This window comes from Cyrtonyx montezumae, unplaced genomic scaffold, assembly GCF_038088225.1.
Source record: "Cyrtonyx montezumae isolate F1298 unplaced genomic scaffold, pur_monq_1.0 scaffold_2, whole genome shotgun sequence".
NCBI lineage: Eukaryota > Metazoa > Chordata > Aves > Galliformes > Odontophoridae > Cyrtonyx > Cyrtonyx montezumae.
This window is the reverse complement of record NW_027071936.1, coordinates 10311956-10331772: the sequence shown is the minus strand read 5'-3', so window position 1 is coordinate 10331772 and position 19817 is coordinate 10311956. Positions and strand designations below refer to the sequence as shown.

General features: G+C 37.7%; 2 long non-coding RNA genes across 4 annotated transcripts in view; both read left to right on the top strand.

Moving 5' to 3' along the window:
• The window catches only part of LOC136048660 (uncharacterized), a 58174-nt gene extending 46464 nt beyond the window's left edge, over positions 1-11710 (top strand). For 2 of the 3 annotated variants that reach the window (XR_010622208.1, XR_010622206.1), the window contains one exon: positions 11681-11710. This is a non-coding gene — a long non-coding RNA (uncharacterized LOC136048660). Of the gene's footprint in view, positions 1-11676 lie in introns of all 3 variants that reach the window. The other variant, XR_010622207.1, reaches the window with a different exon arrangement.
• The window catches only part of LOC136048661 (uncharacterized), a 72616-nt gene continuing 64509 nt past the window's right edge, over positions 11711-19817 (top strand). The window contains exon 1 of the long non-coding RNA XR_010622209.1: positions 11711-11739. This is a non-coding gene — a long non-coding RNA (uncharacterized LOC136048661). The remainder of the gene's footprint in view (positions 11740-19817) is intronic.

The following is a 19817-nucleotide window of genomic DNA, read 5'->3' as shown; positions in this document are numbered from 1 at the left end:
TTCAAAGTGATATTTTTTTCTGTTTTTTTCTTCTGAGAATGGATGTCACAAATGATTAGGCTTCTTGAAATGTCTAGTAGACTTACAATGTGAATTTTTCTTATTTCTTAAAGAATTATTACAGATATTGGCATTATGTTCTTGTGCTCCAGCAAATATTCTATGGGCATTCTTTCTATTCTCAATTACACTGTCTTCATTCCTTCAGTCCTTTGTGGATTGAAGGAAAATTTATCTTTTTCCATGATGTTACCCAGGATCTCAAAGAGAAGTTGGATCAATCATTCTGTGGAAGTACTCATCTCTCCGAATTTACTAGAAATGAAATTTAGGTTGTAAGTTTAATCTAGATGCAGTTAGGATAGATGAATTCTATCCTTAGTGTAGCAACACTTTTAAATAGATGTTAAAGACTTATTGTAGTCATTTACTGAATTATGGTAGATGAGATCATGTTCTGCTGATCTGAAGCTTGGAGACCTGTTCATGTGCATTTTGTTTTACATTCAGTACTGAATGTTCACATGGTATTTAATAAACACTGAGTATGATACCTCACATTATGTAATAGCTTAGTTGCTTTTCTTAGGTCTATACAAATGACCCATGAGTAAGATTAGGCAGATACGTGTAATAATTGATAGAGTGGTTAGAGAAGGGAAAGTTGCAGGAAATTAGCTGAAAGTTACTGGTGTTGATCTGTAACAGTGGAATTGGCTGAGCACACTAGTAATTTCACAGTAATTAAGTATGCTTCAGTTATCAACCCTCAAAGCTTTTTCATCTATTTGTAACTTAAGCATGCAAGGAACCTTCTGGTTAGAATCTTGGATATTGTCATTGTTTAAACTTAGGCCTACTGATGGCATTTCATTGTTGGGTTGTATTTGTTTTCAGGTAGATTCATGGGATTTGTAGAGAGGCTGCTATTGTATTAGTATGCCTTCTGTATTGTACCCCCAATCTTGTTGGGAAAAATGCTTTTTGTTCTTCCTGCAGCTGTTCCTTTGGTGAATTACTGTCAGCATTTTGAACTCAGTACTTGATTACTAGTTCTTTTAGGTGCCTTTCTTTTCTGCTGCTTTGCATTATAGAAGCATTGATGTTACTTTTGGTTTCCATGCTCTCGAGTGACATTGAACAGTTTGTCTAGGAATGACAGATAGATATATAGAGCTAACTCGTTTTATCACCTGCCTTATGTGTTATGAGCACAACAGGGCACTCTGAATGCTATGGCACTGAACATGAAAAGTAAACAAAGGTTTATTCTGAAACAGTTATTTAATTTGAAATTCACAGTGCTCGATTCTCAGGCTACCACCCAGATGTATCTGTTTATCTCAGATAGTCCAAAATATGCACACATCAGCCTTAAAAGTCTTTTCCATCACCTCTGTTATATCCATTTAATTTTTGGAGAAGGTGAAGAAAACATAGGTCAAGAAAAAGAAATCAACTAAGGAATTTTGTTTATTATGACTGGACAGCTGCAGTTGGTCCACTAAGGATCACTTTGTTTTATTTTGATTGAGGAGATACCAGTCTGCCAACCGTAATTTGTATGGTGCTGCTATTGCTGTTGAAAATAGGTGACCTTTTGAAGCAGACAGTGGTACTAATTACAGTGTAATTGCTTGATGAAATTATTCATAGGTGACATAATCAGTTTTTAATGATTTAATGAGTTGGCCTTAGTGATGATTTTTTCTTCTCATAAGTTCTGTAGCTTTCAATTCTTATATGTCACATATTCAGTATATGCTGCTGAATAACTTGCTCACAAGTTCAAAAGTTAATTTTCTGAAGTTTTGTATGGTTTTTTTACTCAGTTGTAGATAGTATATATGTCCCAAAATGTATATTTGTTTTACTTTCACAGAGTACATTTCTTGCACATTATGTTCTCGAATCTGCAGTCTTTGTCCAGGTGTTTATGCACCTTTTCTAAGCTTTCTGCTGTCTTTTCATTTTGCAGAAAGACTTAGTCGTCCCATTTGTTTTAGTTTATTTCTCACTTCATCCTAGTTTTTCCATCTAGAAGACAGATGTGGAATAAAATTATATTGTCCTGTCAAACAAGACTGGACTCATTGAGAGCAGTTGTGTGGAGAAGGACTTGGAGGTCCTGATGGATGAAAAGCTGGACATGAGCCACTCATGTGCTCTTGTAGTCTGGAAGGCCAACAGTATCCTAAGCTGCATCAAAAGAGGGATATAGAAGTGATAGTCTCCCCCTCTGTTCTGCTCTCGTGAGGCCCCAACTGGAGTACTGTCTGCAAGCCTGGAAACCCAGTACAAGGATATGGAGCTGTAGGAGTGGGTCCTGAGGAGGACCTTCAGGATGGTCGAAGGAGTGGAGCTCCTTTCCTATGAGAATAGGTTGAAGGAGTTGGGCTTGGTTGGCCTGCAGAAGAGAAGGCTGTGTGGCAGCCTCATTGCAGCCTTGCAGTACTTGAAGGAGCTTACAAGTTGGGGGGAGGGGGGTGGTGATGGCAACAGGTGACTTTTTACGTAGTTTGACAGTGATAGGACAAGGGGAAATGGTTTTAAACTAAAACAGGACATTTAGGTTATATATTAGAAGGAAACTTTTTACTCAGAGAGTGGTAAGGTACTGGAACAGGTTTCCCAGAGAGTTTGTGGATGCCCCATCTCTGAAGACATTCAAGGCCAGGTTGGATGGGATCCTGGGCAGCCTGATCTGGTGGTTGGCAATCCTGCCCATGGCAGGGGAGGTTGGAATTAAATGATCTTTAAGGTCTCCTCCAACCTAAGCCATTCTATAAAACTAATAGCTACTGAATTCAGTTTGCATATTTTCCTTTATCTGTTTCTCTACAAGTTAATGTAAGAAAAAATAGAGAAAAGCAGAATATCACTACAGGCACCGTGTAGATTATGACTCTTGTCTGTATGTACTATGGAGTTGTTTAACTCCAACTCATGTCCGTACATCTTTTTAGTTTGAGGGGGGAAAAAAACCCACACAAACCAACACAACAGTGGATGTCCAAGAAGAACATAGCGTACTGGTTTCAATTTGTAAAGATATGGCTTCAGTTCCAGCACCTCTTATCCCCTTCTGACTTTCTCCAAATATCAGGAGCATGTGAGAGAGATGTGCATTTGTTTTTCGTCAGACAAGTCTCAAAGCTGAAAAAAGAATGAGACCTGGCTATATGAAGGAGATGTCATTTAGTGGCTGAAAGGATTCCAGATCTGGAATTTGCCTAGATAGATTTCAGATTTATTACTCTGCTGGGTTAAAAAAAAAAAAAAAAGACAATTGAAACATATTTTAGAAGAAAAGAAAAAAGGCAGTAGGATAAGAAAGGAGGGGTGTAATAGACTCTCTAATAGACCTCACTAATTGCCGTCTCTAAGGTAATAACTACGTTTTTATAAAATAATTTTTTAAAATGCTTTACAGTATTCAGAGAGCAGCACAGTAGCATTGTTCCAATTCTACATTCAGATCAGTTGGGAAGTAAAAAAAACTCTCAGAAGTAAAATGTTCTGGGTTACTGCCTTACCCTGTAGTGTTTCTCTAGGAAAACAGATGTTTAAATTTATGTTGACTTTTTTTAGGTGCTAGTGTGAAGCTTGCTCATCTTATTTTTACTGCTTTACTAAACTTGATACTTTGTCTTGTTTCCATAGGATTTAGTTTTTACTTGTTATCAATAATGATTTCTTTTAAATCTTGAGCTACTTTTCCACTTATTTTTTAATTTCTAAAGTCTAGCAAAATTCTTGCTAAGAACTGAGTTTCATTTTACTAAGTAGTCAGTGATATAGGAAGATTTCTGAATATTATTTTAAGGAATAATAGTATGGACTTCTGTTTTTCCATACAGAATGTTATTTCAGTGTACCAGACATATTCCCTACCTGCAATATTTGCAATCATGGAGATGCATGATTTGTAGAATGAAACAGGAAAGGAATGCATGGCATACAAACATTACCATATATACTTTTATTCCTAGTATTTCATGCATCAGGCACTGTACTGTGTGGATTTCAATACTGATAAGTTTTAGAAGTTTGAAGACATACAAGAGTAACTACATTATGCTGCCTCTGCTGTGATAGCTGTATTTCCACTAAATGTATCAGAGGTCAAAAGTAGAACTACTATCTTTGATACTTTCCAGAGAAATACTCAAGTTTCTCTCTTCACCTCTAGCCAAGGCCATTTAATGAAGTGTGTATGTAAGGATCGGATTAGCTCCGCTGATGTTACCAAAATTGAGCCTTGTTGTGGTTTAACTCAGCAGGTGTCTAGACACCACAGTCACTCACTCTGTCCCCCTCCTTCCCAGTGGCACAGGGGAGAGAACTGGAAAAAAGAAAGGCAACAATGAAGTAGAGCTCTTGGTTTGAGATAAAAACAATTTACTAAGATAGAGAAAAGGAAGAGAAGGTTAAAAAAAAAAAAAAAAAGGATCATAGTTATATACAAAAATATAATTGTAATATTTATAACAAGTCACACACAAGCAGTTGCACACCACCTGCTGATCACGTCCAGCTAGTTCCCAAGCAGCAGAAGGAAACCTCATGAACTCTCACCTTTTTCAGACATTCTTTCTGTGTGATATCATGTGGTATGGAATATCCTTTTGGCCAGTTCAAGTCAACTGTCTTTTCTCTGTCCCCTCACAGTACCCTTGCTGGCAGGACAGTACAAGGAACTGAGGAAACTAAAACATCCTTGACTGTACGTGACTATTGATCAAGAGCTAGGAACAGTGGTACATTACCAATACTGTTTTTCTCCTAAAAGCAAAACTTAACATCATGCCAGACACTCTGAAGAAAAAACTCTGTCCCAGCTGAAACTAAGATGAGCCTGTACTTGTTTCACAGAACAGGCTTGTCAGGTGATGCTGATGTATTTAAATTTGCAAAGCCTCTTTTTGAAGTGTTTATTTCTGTGTAACAGCCTATTTCAATACAATTCTTTAAACTGCATAGCTTGTAGAAGCAGCTCACCTCCATATCCCAGTTTTGGGTGTAACTGAAATGAAACCACCAGATCTCCTTGTTGTCTGTACAGTGTATTGTAGATCATTTTGCAATTAAAAATATTGATATGAGGAATTCCATTTTTATTGGTGATATGCTTGTAATTCTTATGGTGCTAGGGCAACATATCTTGCGTCTCATTTCTGCTTATTTTAAGTGGTTATTTGCTAAATGCAACAAATGGAGCTGACACGGTGATTTAAAATTGGTGCTATGCCGGCAGGTTCACAGCACACTAAGTTTTTTAAGGATTGCAAGAAAAGCACAGAAAATACATGCCATGCAGTGATGAGATTTTCAAAGAGGAAAAGGCAACTGTAGCTGTAAACTTGCCAGAATGCTGGAATGCTTCCTCTTTTTGCTGGACTGCTGTCCTTGGTTGCAGTATGTTGTAAGGACCATGACTGACTGAGTACAATATTTTAGGTTTAGCATTGCGTTTGTGCAACCTATTAGTTTTCATTAGTGGCTATGATTAAACAGGAGCAAGACCAGAACCTATGTCTTTATATGTTGGTTCAATTCATTGCAGCTTATTCCAGCAGTCTTTTCTATGCAAGGCATAACAGGGAAAATAATAACATTGCAGTGTCTTGATCATTAATAGGAATGTGCTTTTCTGTTCTAATTGTGTACTGTAAGTCTAGTTAAGTAATCAGCAATGTATACTAAGTATTGGTGAAATACTTTGTAGTCCTGACTTTAAACTACTGGTGGAAAAAAAGACAGGTTTGGATCTTACCAGCTTCTTTGCAGAATGATCCTTTTAGATTTCCTGGAACCATTAAGCCATTAACTCTATTGGAAGTTCAAGGCTTCAGCTTAGTCGGACTCAGACCAGAGAAGACGACACGATAATGCCAGGTCTCATTATAGTTTGAGAAACATGCAGCACGTTGCCAGTTTTGGCTGGCCTGTCCTATTACAGCTGCTGTGTATACTGGATTTGTCTCCTTCTGATTTCCATTTGTTCAGGCAGATGAAGGATATACTCTGTGGGACAAAAGGCATCACCTACAGGGATGGGATATCCACAGCTTCTCTGGGCAGCGTGCTCCAGTGTTTTCACCCTCCATTCACCCGTAAGGTGAGGGAAGGGGTGACAATTGTCACTTTTAATGATAATCTATATACTACAGTTGTTTCAGAAGTATCGGCACACAATAATCCCCAAAATACTGGCTGAAATAGATCTTTCAATTACTTAGTAACTTAACAAGGGAAAAAAAGGGAGCAAACAGAGAAAGAATGAGAATCAGGAAAATTGACAGGAAAAATACTGATCACTGGTCTATGTTGAAGGTGTGTTTTGAGCAGTTCTAGTGTCAGCCCACAGTGCTGGAGAAGGGATTAGGGTGCGAGTGCATTTGTCTGGAGCTTGTAGTCTTGAACTGGCAAACAGCAGTGATGACCACCGAGAAAATGAAGAAGACGAAGATGAAGATGAACCCTGGGATCCCCATCAGGCATCTTTTGCCAAAACTTTCTTGTGGTTTTTCAACAGAGCTGGGTTAGTCCATTAGAGGACGGGAGGTCATACTTGCAGGTATCAATCTTTGACAGGTTGTCATGGTGATGGCCTTGCACAGCAAGTCTTTGAAACACACCCCAGAAAGTCATCAGATGCATCTGTTGGTCACTTACACCCTCTGAGTCTAAAATTTCCCCCTAACATTTAATTCCTCTCTTTTACTTTAAAGCAATCCTTACTTGTCCTGTCTCTATCTGCTTGTTTAGAAAGTCAGTCTCTGTCCTGTTTATAAGCTCCATTTGAGTACTGGAAGGCCTTAATGGGGTCTTCCTAGAGCCTTCTTTTCTCCGGTCTAAACAAGCCCAACTCCCAAAATGTTCCCTCATAGAAGAGGTGCTCCATCCCTCTGATAATTTTTGTGGTCCTCCTCTGGACCCACTCCAATAGCTCTATATCTTCCTTGTACTGAGGGCCCCAAACCTGGGTTAAATAGTCCATGTGAGACCTCGCTGCATACTGAAAAAAAAAAAAAAAAAAAAAAAGATTAAAGTAGTTAATTCAAAATGAGAATAAAAAATAGTTTAATAATACCTGTAATGAACCAAATCCATGTAATGGATTTTGTCATGTTTAGTGAACATAATGAAAAAAGTCCCCAGTGATGTCCTTCTGCTAATCTGGGAGTGCTTTTTTTCTTCTTTCTGACTGACAGAAGTGTGTTTTTCTCCCTTTGAGAGTACGTCTCTCAGCAAAACGCTGACAAAGGGCAGTAATTGAACCAGAAGTCTTTTTGTGAACTCTTACTAACAACCCAAAGCAATGTACACACTGAAAATATCTGTACTTGGAAACCCTCAAATATGAGGAAAACTTAGGAATGAAGAGAGTGTTCCAACTCATTGCTGATTGTTCTTAGATCTATTATCACTCATTACTGCCCACCCATTTTTCCCCGAGCACTTGACAATTTCTGATTAATATTCATAGAACTACACGAGAGAATCAAAACCAGAGATTAGTAGGGTATTTATAAGGAAATGAGACTCTTGAATAAGAAATACGATTCAAACAATCTTCAAGCAGTATATTTTCTTGATCTCTGTGGATGCTTTTGCCAATTTTATGATGGAGCAATGTTAAATTGAGTGGGTGGTGTAAGCTAGGGAGGATTATAGGGACCAGAGGGAATAGATCTTGTTAATGTTGAGTTTGAGATTATTTCTTAAGAGTTTCATAGGACAGTAGTTTTGGAACAGCACACCCAGTACTTGTTTACAGGAGCTAGCTGGGCTTCACTGAAATGCATTTGAGTTTTGCTCATTTTTGAGTAAAGATTTCTGTTTCTTCACCCCAGTTTTTGTAAAAAGGCATGTGTACAGGGCTTGTGGGAAGACTCTCATAGGGTATGTGGGAAGTCTTCTCTTTGAGGTCTTTCAAAGCAGGTTATTCCAGAGGAGAATTGTGGTGGGCTGTGAGAGGAGAGGATGGCGAAAGGGAGCTGGCAGACATATATTCACATGGAATATATTAAGCACATTCCAGTCGCTCCTCTGGTTTCCCCAATATCTTGAACCTCTGCATCTGACTCGCTTAATTTTATGACCTTCTGTTGCCCCTCCTTCTGTGCAGTTGGTGTTTCTTCTCCTTCATCATGTCTTTGTCTGCCCACACAATTCGTTTTTGTAATGTGCTTCCTCTTTTTACTAGTTGAGGGCAATGTGCTTTCCATCTACTCTTCGTCTTCCCTTAGTTATCTCCTCTTGCTCTCCGCTGTTTCTTAGCAGAATTTCAGTTAGTTTATATATCAATGAATAGACACACAACGCTTTTATGTGTAGTACCTTAGCACAGTTTTGCCAGCTGATTATCAAATCATTGTAGAGCTTGATTTTAATTATTATAAACTATAACAGACTTCCTTTTTGCCTTCTGAGTTGAGCTCAGATATTCCCAGATTCTTTCTCTGCGTTTTGGTTACTGGGCTCTTTTTGTTTGTTTGTTTGTTTAAATTTTAGGAATACTTACTAAGCTAGTTTTCCTGCTGCACATCGAAGCAGTGCAATGCATTTCAGAATACCATTGTGTTTGTCATTCCACAACATTTGGCGTGCTGCTACTGGTGGCCTAGTTGTTGACAAGTAACAGATTTTGTGACAAGCCACACAATATACCATAAAATACTGAGTATCAACACTGGGCAATCAATCATACAAGCTCAGTGATAAAATTAATATTATTATTAGAGGAATACTAACTATTCTTAGGATGCTACGTGGGGAGGAAGGTGGCTTTGCTGACTCACACTGCCATTAGGACAGTAGACATTAGGCTTACCTGTTTCATTGTAGGAGTAGAAAAGTGCTTCAGTGTTTCCATCTTGTCAGAGCAGATGATGGAAGCCCTAGGTAAGAGGATGAAGTACAAAAGTGGCTGTTCTAACAATGAAAAAGGAGCATGGAGGAGCCAAAATCAGAAGAAAACTTTAGCTCTGATTTGAACTTTGAAGCCACTGCTGTTTGAGTTTGCAAGAAAACAAAAAAAAAAAAGCAGCCCAGGGCGGGAAATGTTTGGGCTGTGTTCACCAGATTCGTAATGGGAACTGAGCACTCCTGTTAAACTACCATTAAAGCAGGATAGAAATTAGCTGTGGTGTCTTAGCTAAGCTTCCATACGCTTTTTGGGCAGCTAGCTGACTTGAGGGACAGCAATACATTCATTTTAATAAAAATTGTATTTTCAAATATTGTGTATTTTGTAATAGTGGTGCACTAGAAACAGCCTCTTTCACTATGAGTTCACGTGAATCTCCTGAATAAAATGCTTAACAAGTTTGGATATGATGCCGTACTTGGAGTAATATCTCAAATAGCCTGCATTGTTTCCTTTGCTGCCTTTTTTAGAGTGCTCATACTAGCTTTTTTTATGGTGATCTCATGCATATTTGCCATGCAGTCAATGCCCTTTTTTTGTAAGGTGGCATTAGATGTTTGCCTTTTCAAACAGTAAACATTGAATAGAAAGTTATAATTTGGAAGTTAATTAAAAACAAAAGAAGAAAAAAAGGTAATGCACATTAATTATGAGTTTGTGCATGAAGAGGCTGAATTTACTGTAGAACTTCTCTCTCGGGAAAGAAATATTGGCTACAAAAGAAAATCACAGTTAAAAACAATGTCTGTTATTTAATCTGAACTGCAAATGTCTTTGATGTTTTCATGTTGGATGAATGCATGCTCTGATGAAGAGTTAGTCCAGTCTCCGCAAACTGCTTTTAGCAGCAGTATGGAAATAGCCAACACCTAACTGGCATCCTTAGCTTCCTTGCCTGATTTTCCAGAGATTTAGTCAGCAGTAGTCAGCTCTGAAGAATTAAGTTCTGCTTATGGCGGCTGGATTGAAAGGAAACAATGTCAGAAGTGAATGACTGAAGGAAAAAGACTGTAAGAACTTGCAATAGTGCTTCAGATCATGGTAGCCTTTGTTTTTTTCACTTTGTTATCCACAGCAGTTACATGGGGCCTCATACGTGCTGCCCTTCGAAGAAGTACTCCAGTGGTATTGGACTGCATAAGGGTAGCCATAGGAATCTTAATCTGCTGGTACCAGTTTTGATGAAATGGTTTAGTGTAGGAACTAAAAACTTCAGGTAAAGAGAATGTGAAAATTACTGTTGTTTAGCTAGATACATGTGACAGTTTCCAGAGCAGGCTGTGTGTGTAGGGTTCATTGCTATTTAGAACCTACTGGTGTTGCCATCTGTGAGAGGAAAGATGATAATCTAGCCAAGGGTGAAGAGGCCCAGGTTCTCATTACTCAACAGTCATTTTATATGTCCCATCATACTGTCTGGTCTTTATGATGATGTAATTGAGTCCCTTTCTATTAGCATAGTTATAGTCCTTTGGGAACTGGCAGACATATACAGGTACAAAGTTGTTAGAGACAACTGGTATAACTCAAATGGAGTCATGCAGAAGTATTATGTGGATGCAGCTATTAAGGTAGACAAATAAAGCATAGTGATATAGAAAGTATTGTTTCAAGCCAGTAACCATGAGTCTGAAGTCTGACAAAGCTAGTAAATGAAGTAGAACAGTAGCCGAGAAGATATTTCACTGTTTTTGCTTAGACTTGGTCTTACAGTTTGGATACAAAACAATTTCCTAAGGTGTTGTTTCTTTTTTTTTTTTTTTTTTTTTCCCCCACTACTCTCTTTAACAGCATTTAAACTGAAGGTTTAGAGAGTTGGTTTCTATGTTGATAGCTGTTTAGCTTAGGATTTATGGGTTCAAACTATGCCCAGATAAATATGAATGCAAGTTGCTGCCTGGAAGTGCTTTAATTTTAGATTCATTTAGAGGTGACCAAGAGGGAGGTCATATGAACCAATGGAAATTTGAATATTTCAGCATCTTTCTTTAAAATTTGACTGAAAAAATAACTGTTTTGGTTCTGTGCTTAATTGTAGTGGATTAGATTTGTCAGTGAGAAGACCTTTATGAAATTACTGTTTCTTTAAAAATGCCATGTGTTAGGTGATTTGAAAATTCGTCTTCTTAGTAGAAAGTGTCACTCTCCTATATTGAAATTAAACAGAATACCATGTCTTCCCGTAATTTCTGTTTAAGTGTTCACTGAAGTTTTTGCAGTATCTCCTAAAGGCAAAAACAAGGTCTGACTCATGGGTATTTTCAAGCAAGCCAAAATTTTGAGGCGTTAAAAAGTTTTCAAAGAATATTATTTATTACATATTTAAAAAAATAATTTTTCTGCCTGTATGAACCTGTATGAAATGTTTGAGAGTTCACATGGGAAAAAAAAAAAGACACTGCTCTTGTAATTAATTTGATCAGTTTTATTAATTCATGCTCACTTTGGACAGAAGAACTTTTCAATCTTGTTTTTAAAGAAAGATTTCTAAAAATATTTGCTAAGATATTAATGCTGTGAGGAAGGCATGTGTCCTTACTGAGGTGATGCACATTTTAGCAATCCTAAATCTGGCTATTAAAATATGGCTACTCTACCATCAGGTTTTTGGTGAGTGCCTTAGATTCTCACCTCGTTCACATATTAGCACTGGAGGCCTTTTGATGCAAGTGTAATGTTGTTAGCTTTTACCTGAACTACTGTGAAAACTGGGACTGAGTTCATTCTTGCCATTTCTCTAGGCAGTCATCTGTTAATAGAGAAAACAGAGGCCACAAAAGCCTGAAACAAGAAGAGATTCGGAGGTAGGAGATGCTGAAATTTATTTATTTAATTATTTAACTGTGAATTTGCACTTGCACTGAAACTTTATAAAATGGAGGTGCTGATGAGGGGTTCTTTCTGTTGATCTCATGCCATAGGATTACTTTGTTTCTTAAAAGGTGAAATTTTAAAATTTTTACATCATCAGGCTATTGAAGGATTTACTTGTTAAAAATCCATGGAACAGGCTCTCAGAGAATAATTTCTTTCTTCTATAATGCATATTTTAAGCAGAAAGTGGTTACTGTAGGAATAAATCAGCACTGCTGTAATCAACTAGTCGAAACACAACTTTGGTCTCAGGAATAAAGATTCAGCTTTTTTAGCTTGACTCTTGAAAGTATGCTCTTACTTCTGTAAACTGTGTATATGAAACTAGTATGTGTCTGGCAACAAACAATACTACTCTGAGTAAATCACAGTAGGAGATTTTGTTGTTGTTGTTGTTGTTTCCAAAGCATGTGATGAAAAGTTACCTTTTTAGAATTCTTGGAGTGGTTGACTCTTCAGGTCAGTAGAGGTATGTTATTAAAAATCAGTAGGTATATATCAAAGAACTGTCATTCCTAAAATATTTTCATACAGTGGTCCCACCAGAGTATACTGGAAAATGAGGTACTAATATGAAGTTTCTGACCTAAGATTTAACTGGAAATTCGTGTCCAGACAGATAGAACTTCATGGAGAAAGCCTGGTGCAATTCCATGTGAAATTTTTGTTATGGTGTGTGGATATTGGTGTGTGGAGCTAGCGAACCAAAATTTCCGGAAGGCAGAGGGAAAGGAGAGGAGAGGAAAAACAAAATCTTGACTGGTTCTATTCAGCATTCAACTCTGTGTGATTATTAAGGGCATTTGCTCTAGTGAGGCAATGCAGCAGCTCCTTAAGTCCTATTAGGAGTTTTCACCCCACCTTGTGTGGTACTTCCAGATGCGATGATTCAGAGGACACAGCTTGTCCTGGCTAGAGGAGTGGAGAGAATAATTTTTTATATTTGTAAATCTCTAGTTGTATTTAAAAATCTGAACCTCTCTGGAGTGACTGAGTGAGAAGAAGGTAGCAGTTCAGGCTTCCAGAGTAAACTGGATTTATACCTTGAAAAAGCTACCAATGCTTGGCAGTAACATTTGACATTTCAGTTAAATTACTACTGACTTCGCATCTTAGTGCCAAAAAGTTCTAGAGTGCTTTCCCAAATGGAGATGAAGAAATTTAGACTACTGTTCTTGAGACTTTTTTTCTTTTAAGATTATAGGACATGCTCTCATCACTTGTGGCCTCTTGATTAAAAGTAATTGGACTTTGGCAGTTTTACTTTTCATCCTTCTTGGATGGGAGGGTGTTTTGCATGCTTGCCTGGGTTATCCGCTGGAGGTTAGCACAGTACGTTATTTTGTTGCTTGATGCCTGTACACCAGGGGTGGCCAAACTTTTTTGACATGTTGGCTGCACAGTGATTTACAGATTAAGGCTCTGGTCTGCAACAGTGCCAGCAAGGCTGCTGTTCTCTCTCGCTGACACATTGCACTGCTTTAAGCCACAAACTCTTTGCTTACCCTTGCAGTCTTATTATAGTTCTTATCCCACATTTCCTTTTGGCACAAAACAGTCTTTTTATTTCTGCTTTGTGCAGGACTCCACTCCTATCTGTCTCAAGTAAATCGTGAAAGTGACAGAACAAATGGAAGCAGCTGTCTGTGTTCTACCTGTATTGCAAGGGGGCCGTAGATGGGACCATTTTTCCTGCAGTTTAGAGCACCAAACAGCACCAGATGTTGTCCTCAGTGAGTGCTGTCCATCCATGAAGAGTTGTTTGAAACAGGTGTTCTTAAAGGAGTACATCAGCATTTTTCTTTCCAAGACTGCTTGGTAGAAGGTATTACATCTAATTTACAAACAAAAATAAAAATGAATAAAAAAATCATGTGGAAGCATCAGTATTTCCACTGGTGTAGTAGCTTTTGAAGACCTGATACTATAAGAAAACCTTGGAAAGTGTTTTTACCACTTTCATTTGCAGTTTTACTGTGTAAGTACTGAGAACAGTTGAAACGGTTCAGAGCAAAGGATCCATCCAGTGTAGTATTTTTCTATCAACAGAAACAATTATTTCAGCAGTAAGTTGTTTTTGTCAGGCAGAATAAAGCATGTAGGGAAAAGGAGTAATAGGAGCAGTAGAGACATATGTCATTCTTTCCCTCTTAATACTTTTTCAACCACCAGTTATTTTTAGCTCAGAGGACTTTGTGAGCCTGATGTGAATCATTTTTAGTTACCTGCAACAAATCTTTCTTTCAAGTATTTATCCAGTCTTCCTTTGAGTCCATGTAAACATTTTGCATTCACATTCTTCAGCAAGGATTTGAATCAAATTACTACTCAGCATAAAAAATAACCTCATTTTGTTTTCTTGCTTTTTTGAACCTGGCTTCTGCTCACGTTTTTTTTTCCTAACAACTTATACATATGGGATTAAACATAAGCTTGCTATTAGTTTACTTTGTTTTGATTATTTTGCTGACTGGGGGTTCATTATTGCTATCATTTCTCTCTGTAGTTACACTTCAGAATGAATCTGAATAAAGGTATTTAATGAAGGCAGAGCAATCGTAGGGGTTTATAAGAACTATGAATGGATTTTTAGTGTTTGGTGCTGCATATGGGGAATAACGTCAAATTAATTCACTTCTATAGAAAGAACAATTTTGAATAACATGTTCTGTTTTGAGGAATAAAGAAGAGACAGGATGTGTGGGTATGGTTCCAACTGAGACTGGTCAGAGGGCCGCTGTTAGGCCACTCAGGGCTCTGCCATATCACATGCACTGATGTATGAAACACTATTGCAGAGGTAACACTCCAAAGACATTTTTGTCTCAAGTGAATTAGGAAAGGGAGAACTGATTTAGAAAAACAAACAAACCCAGTCTGTTGTTTTAAAATGTTTACAGACTGATTCCAAGCCTTTTTCAAATGTTTGCATTGATTCAGAGTTGTTTCTTTATTTTATTTTGCTTTGTCCCTTCTGTTTGGGTCTCTTGTGCAGCTCTGGTGGTCTTATGTTGGTGGCAAGAAACAGTATAATATCTACCACCATGTTTGTCGGCCTACCTCAGCCTTTTCTGTATTCCTGCTTAGCTCTACGTTTCTTTTAATTTGCTGCAGAAACTACAGTAAGAAAAACAATTGAAACTGTATCAGCTGGATACATGGATTTTTGTTAGCATACTCCACCCAGCTGAATATTCATTCAAATTCAATCTAGACTTTCAGCTAGCTTGAAGCATGCCTGGATAATAATCAGGAATAGGAATATCTCCTCCAGCAAGCACAAGGAAAATCCCTTCAAAATATTTGATGAAGGTCTCATAGAAGATAGTGGTAGCAGATAGATTACTGAGGACATCGCCTGCAAACATTTGCAGTTATCATTGGTATTGAAGGTGAAGAACTGTTTACAGTTTTGAATTTCTCTTGTGCGTCCATCTGGTTGCATTAAGGCCTAGGACTGTGCCAGAGTTCTCTATTGGGCCTTAAGACACTGCTAATTTAGAGGCTTCAAATAAATGCATATGCCTTATTTCAGTGCAAAGTTTGCTCAGTATTCCGTCTATCTCCATTAAAAAGAAGACCTGGGCTTTAGTTCATCATGTGGCCAAAGCCACAATGAATCAGTGGAGAAGTTGTAACTTCTGAGCACATTAGAAAGGGATGTGCTTGTCTTAAAAGTGGCTGTGATGTAATTTTATTTATTTGGAAATTCCTTTTCATGGGTAGTATCAAAAGAAATGTGTTGGGTGTTTTTTTTTTTTCAGCAGAATAATTTAACGATGTATCCACTGTACCTAATGTGGAGAGTTTCTGAAAATCATCTAGAGGAAAACAAGGCTGAATCAAGTATCTGGAAAGCTAATGAAGGCTCCAGGAGGTCCCGAAATTTAACAGAAATTCCAGAAAGACTGTAAACAATAAATGATTAACAAGTGCTGACTTCAAGCTGCTGAAGATAGAATAGGTTTAAATTTACTGTTAGGAATGATAAAGTGTAGAAGGACTGGCTTTGGTTTATGACCAGAACCCACCAGTATGATAATTCCTGACACTTTGATGTGGGTACCTGGGCTACTGATTCTGGAATTTTGTGTGGTTTTAGTCGACCCAGTTTCTGCCAAGACCAAAACTGTAGGGGAAATGTGCTGTCCATAAAAGTCAACCACGGAAAAAGTCAACCACAGAAAAACTAGTCAAATAACATTAAGAGTCTCAATTAGCCTATGAATGTTAATACTTGTAGCCTGAAACTGCATCTCTGACCTGATTTGTTGGGCTTAAGTGTAATACTCTATCATGATTTAAAGGAAGCCTCCTCGAGTCCAGCAATAAAAAAAGATGTGTGCTGAAACATTGCTTAGTCTGCTTTCGATGAGCTGAGGTACCTACAGCAGTCATCTTAAAGGAGGCTTCTACTCTTTTGATAAAAAAAGCAGTGGATTTTGATTATTATTTCTTTGAAGTTGTTGTATGTTTTCTACACAGTTCATTCTTGAAACATAAAAAGCAGAATAAGAATCGGTATTGGCTTTATATACAAATGTGTGCTCGCTAGTCGGAGGAATTCGAAGACCTAAGTAACTATCATTTTAAATACGGTAGTGTAAGTTAAATACTGTTGAGAACTGACCGTTACATCTGAGGAGCTGAAGCTGAAAGTTCTCTGAGATCATCATCTCAGCATGTAGCAACAGCCAAAAAAGTCAATAAATTGCTGCCGTTATCATGAAGGGTAATGAAAAACCTAATTATGTAAAACCCTGATGTGCCCACATGCTGAGTACAGTGTGCTTTTGATCTCTGCATCTCAAGAGGGTATATTGGAGTTAAAGAAGGTTCATAGGAGGGCAACTATATGAGAGAGGGAGAGGAACATCTGCCTCATGGAGAGCCAACTGAAACAGCTGGTTTGAGAAGGCTGAGAAAGGTTATGAAGAATTCAGGGCATCACATGGCAGTTGTTGATATTGTGTCTGAATTGGCCATACGGTATTAATGATATACAACAAACATCACTCCCACTGTATCCAGTTGGCAATTTCAGCTGCTTTTTAATTATTATTCTGGTTACAATACTTCTGAGTACAGAGGAGAAAAATGTTCACAGAATAACAGAATAGTTTTGGTTATTCTTGTAATTCCAGAGTTGGAGGGGAAAAATAGTTGCTTGTTTGAACTTCTAGCCTTTTGCTCTGGAATTCTTGCATCAGAGTGCTTCATGAGAATTCTGGCTTCAGACCTGTCAGAAATATCACTGAGATAGACTCTCTTGCAGATATTTGATACTTCCACTTCCAACTGACGTTGGAAAGTGTGAAGAAGTGTGATTTTTTTTTTTTGCTCCATTGTTTCAGCTAAATGGACGGTTTGAAAGCTTGGAAACTAAGTCAGTTTTCCACACAGCTTTTTGGTATTAGAGTAGTTGTCATTATACATACTTGATAGCGCCAGCTCAGGTACTACAAGGGTTTTTTGTTACACTTTAGTAATGGTAGACCTACATGTGATGTACAAAGTAGCAGAAAGGCACGTCTGTTGGCTTTTTTTATTCGTTAAAGACTGTGTAGAATTTCTGTAACAGTCTTTTGAAAGATGTTTTTACAATGAAGCCAGTAGTTGCCAGTGTGACATTTTAGTCTTTGGAAACAACTTCATTGACTTTGCGGGTGTTGTGCTAGTTGTACAGAGAGTAAGCATGCTAAATCAGGACTGATAAAGATTAGCTTATTCCACCTGCAAGTGTTCCATAAAAAGGTGACAAACTAAATATCAGACAGAGTTTGGTGATGGTAGAATCTGGACATGATATTAGCCAGTCATTATTGCCAAACAGTGTAATATATTTCTAGAAACACTGTACTGTGGAGGTAATATAATTGAGTACTTCCACAGGTAGTTTATTACTTGCATGTTGTCTCAGCACTGCTTGCCTCATAGTACTACTATTCTGTGATTATGATGTGCAAAATCCTGACTTCATTACTAAAAGCCAAATATTTTTAATATTGAGCTTCAACTTGCTATCTTGTGATTTATCCAGGTTTTGTTTTTGCTCATGTGAAGTAAAAAGGACAAGATAGGAAGTGCAAGAGTCACTTCTGTCAGTCTAATTGCTGGCTGTTGGGATTTTTTAAGTTAGTACATTATGTCTCCACTGTCTATGAGGAATAATTTTCTATTTTTAAGCACTTCTGTATCTAAACTGTCAGTTTGAGATTTCTGCTAGAGAAGTAGTTACCAACAAGAAGTAAGTTAGCTTTGCTACTGTGTTTATTTTAAAAGTGATATCTGGGACTTTTGAGGGAAGAAATAGTTTGAACGTGTTAAAATAAGAGTAGTTACTTAGAAGCATTTGAATAATGGAAAGCCTTTTCATTCTTCTATTTTCTGCTAAAAGAGTCTGTTTCCCTCACAATTACAAGAATCTGTGGTTTTCATCTTCTGAGGGAGCATTGTCTCAAATTGCCCATTCAGATGTGAGGTGGTTCTTGATCACAGCATTTTTGTGCATTAGCACAGAAAGTGGAAATTGATTTTAGGTGGTACTGTGGCAGGCCAGTGATTAAAATATGTTTATTTGGTTTCCATACCAAGGTATTTTTCAAAGAAAGTTGGTGAGTTTTGTCTCTCAACTAGACTGTCATCCACAATTTTTCTCCCTTCTTCCAGTATTTGAGCAGAGTGCCGGTCTTCCTGGAGGTTATCCAGTGCATGCCTGAAAAACATTAAGACTACAAGGGTGAGATATATTTAATCCGAATTTATGCCACCTAATTGGTTTCCACTTAACTCTTTAGTGTTAAAGGCTGTAAAAATTGCTATTAATGTGACAATTTAGAAGTGTTGTAGGTGTTTTTTGTGCAGCATTCTGAGGGAGATCACAAAAAACCAGCAGCTGAAATATTCTGCCATGCTGAAACCATGTCATAATTGCAACACAGATAAAAACAATGGGTCTATGTCCTTTCCGCTACTTTCAGTTAGCATAGCTTAATTTTAATTAGTGTACTTTCTGTTTTCCCTTCACCTGAGGTTATGACTGAATATAAGATATCAAGGAGCTAAAGAAGGCAATTGAATTACAAGATTTTTTAAATAAGATTTAAAAAGCAAAGCATGTCATGGATAGCTGTTGAATTGGTCTCACCACTAGAAATTCATGCTGTGCCTTTCAGAGTGTGGTCCAACTTCTTTTCAACTCTTCTTCAGCCTAATTAACAACTGTAACCGGTGTTTAACCTTTTACTAAATTCTAGAATTGAAAAATCTGGAAAGATCACAGTGATGATGAATTCCTTTTGATACAAGCACCTTAGTATCTCTCACTTCCGAAGGGATCAGTCCAAAGTAACTACGTAAAATATGCTTCTGTTTAATGCAGTAGTTCTCTGGACCTGTGCAGCATTCTCTCTACGACTCTGAACAACTGTTATTCCACACTTCTACTGTTCAGCACTATGTTAAAGAATACGACCTCACTTTGCAAAGCTGCAAGGAAATTTATATTTTCACTCTTGCTGCCAGCTCTCTACCCACTGATGCTAAAGCATATTGCTTCAGAGACCCAACATACGAAGAATGTGGCTTGAGGCAGAGGAGAAGATTTGTCAGGTGGCCACTCTAAGCTTGCACTGCTGAGCACCCAGCTAAGAAAGGACAGCTGTCAGAGACTGAGAATTAATTTTGCTGGGTTGTTTGTTTTGTTAAATGAGGGTCTGTTGCAGATGGTGAGCAACTGAGTCATGCAAGATCTCTGAATGAATGACTGTTTCTTCAAAGATGTTATGAAAGTATCACTTCAAGGTAAAAGGATGTAGATATTTGTAATCAACCAGAAGTGAGGGGAGCTTCCAACACTCTTATCAAAGTAAACTAGGGCTTGATGGGAAGTGACTTCCTGGCCTATAAAATGTTGAGATTATTAGAGCAAAAATGTTTCCTGTTCAGTGTCTTGGCAGGGTAAAACAGCTGACATATGTACTTTCAAGTCTAGATTGTTACTGTTACC